At 34.4% G+C, this 2723-nt stretch overlaps 1 protein-coding gene across 12 annotated transcripts in view; it reads left to right on the top strand.

Moving 5' to 3' along the window:
- The window catches only part of LOC106868187 (unconventional myosin-IXAa), a 213418-nt gene that overhangs the window by 41402 nt on the left and 169293 nt on the right, over positions 1 to 2723 (top strand). The gene's annotated exons all lie outside the window — the stretch shown is intronic.

The following is a 2723-nucleotide window of genomic DNA, read 5'->3' as shown; positions in this document are numbered from 1 at the left end:
TATATATATATATATATATATATATATATACACATATATATATATATAATATGGGATAATTTACGAAAAAAACAACAGATGAAGACAGGTGGTGTAAACAACAAATGGATGCATATAAAATATATATGTGGATAGATAGATAGTTAGATACATAGATAAATAGGATTAACTTTTAATAAGGAAAATATATATATAAAAAAACAATCAGATAAAATTATAACCCACTGTTGGGAGATAATTTATAGAAATAAAGATTATCATTTGGGAACAAAATCTAGTGATGCTTCCTTCAAAGAAATAGAACTATTTTTGTGAGTTATAAAAAGAATAAGGGTGAAGCTGTTGTTTAATAGGAGAATAATTCCATCTAAAAGAAGATGCTTCCTCTTCATTCACCTTGGATGGGAAGATTTGATGAAATCAGTTGGTGTTCAGTATTTGTTGGCTGTTTTAGCCTTGAACTATAACACCCTCTTGTGAGCAGGTCAGCAGTGGTAGCCAAATTGCTAGCCATCTTCTGGCTTCCAGCCTAGTTTCTCTTTCTTGCTCCAAGAGACCTTTTTTCTGCTGTTCCACCCACTCATCCTGCAGCCACCTGTCTTTCTCTCTCTTCCTGTTCTTTGAATGGCTATGAGCTTTCTCCATACTGACTCAGTTGGGTTTCCTCTACAGCCCATCTTGACTGGGAGTAGCCATGCCCACCATCAGCCATGCCTGCTATCCCTTTTCTCTCTGTAATGTTGAAAACGGTTCTGGTATGTATATTCTTGAAGAGCTTGATTATTTCTTCTTTCTAGCACAGACATATTTACTTGCTTTAGCCCTTCGCTCCTCTTGGAGCATAAACCATCAACAACCTTTCTCTACTATTCTTAACTCTGGGTTGTCTTTTCTGCTTCCTCTCTCTGACCCTTGTTGATTTTTGAATTGTACTTGATCCTTCACTAACTTTACCTTTTTTGTAGGTAAGGATATTGACCCTATAAAAGCCTATTTTTACCTTTGGGAAGAGGTGGTCTATATCAGTCCAGCCTCTATCCTCTGACCTGTCCAGTATGGGAGACCTTACCAAGATCTTGCACTCCACTGGAATAGCTCTCTGGGCCATTGAGGCACTATAATCCACCATACTGTAACTAGGATTGGTTCTTGTGGTGGAGCATAGACATAACAGGCCAATAAACCAGTTTACTAACTGTTTGGTGGTTAGTTAATGTTTGTAAGGAAACGTGAAGGGAATCGATCAAGGAGCAGAGAGGGCTCAGTGTCAAGTGTGAGACTTGAAAGTATTTTGATTGTTCCACTGACATTAGATTATATCTACCACAGTAGACTCTACCATTAATTCATTAGAACTTGATCAAATGAGTTTTATAATTTAATACCAGTGATATATGTGGGACAATTTAATTGACAACTACACACAACTTCTGACAAATTTTAACATGACCATCATGTCATATGTTTAGAGAAGACAGTCATCGATTAGAACTAGAATTCTCTATTAGTCTTTAACTGTACTTGTGTTAAATGCTATCTTTGGTTTGGGGGAGTATTTTCCATGGGTTTTTCCTAGGAGCAATGGTATGAATTTTTCCACCAGTGTACTCTGGTATGTTATCAAATGGATTACATCTCTGCTTCAAGAAGACTACATTGGCTGACCAGTTTGTTGTCACGCTGTTGTTGTTGTATCATTTATGCATGTGAAAGCACTGCTGCTGTTGTTGTTGTTGTTGTTGTTATTGTTGATTTTGATGTTGTTGTCATAATTGCTCTTTGCACATGCAGATTTTTTTTCACTTTTTCTCTGTTCTAATATGCTTGAATTTAATCTGGATATTTCATACTTGTTAAAAAACAAAAAAAAAAAAGAAATTACAGCTGTTTGTTTGTTAACGAGGTAAAATGAATATAAGAAACTTTGGTTAAAAATTTACCAAAGTAAAGATCAAAGATAAAAAAAGCAAAAGCCAAAGTGTAATTGAGATTTAATTAAATGTATTGAAATTTATGAAAATTAAAAATAGATAAAAAAATTTGATTTATGCTGATCAGAGTATTTGCGTGTGTGTGTGTGTGTATACGAAGGTGGTGGAGTGGCAGACCAAATGATCAGCAGTGTTTAGTGCCATTCCTTTATATTCTGGGTTTAACTGCTACCAAGATTGAATTTGTTGTTAACCTCCTGGGAATTTCATAAATTAAATACCAGTCATATACAGCGGGTCATATTGAGCACCTGCTCCTTTACTTTTAGAAATTCCTGATTTTTATACCAGTGCAAGAAAACAGAAATTGCACATAGTCTCTGTCCTTGAAACTTACTTTGTTTAATTTTCAATCGCGTATTAGTCATCCTTACAAACACCCTGGGATTAATATGTTCTGCTGAGGTGGGGTTGGGTGGGTGCATTAGAACTTATTATTGAAATAATTACCGTGTCTGTTGATATTACAAACTTCTATCATGACAAACATGGTGAAATGTCCAGAGAGTTGATTTTACAGCAGGTACACTTTTATCCTGCATCAGTTCAAATTTTGCTTTTCGTTTGGTTCAGGATGGATGAACGTTTTTTTTTTTATGTATTTTATACAGCAATTCTAATAAATTAGACTAAACATCTTCTTTTTCATATATCATAACTCAAAAGAAAATTTTGTATATATTACATACAAAATGTTTTTCCATGATTTTAGTATCCATAACTATGAATGCA

Source organism: Octopus bimaculoides, chromosome 12, assembly GCF_001194135.2.
Source record: "Octopus bimaculoides isolate UCB-OBI-ISO-001 chromosome 12, ASM119413v2, whole genome shotgun sequence".
Classification (NCBI taxonomy): domain Eukaryota; kingdom Metazoa; phylum Mollusca; class Cephalopoda; order Octopoda; family Octopodidae; genus Octopus; species Octopus bimaculoides.
This window is presented reverse-complemented; position numbering and strand designations above follow the sequence as displayed.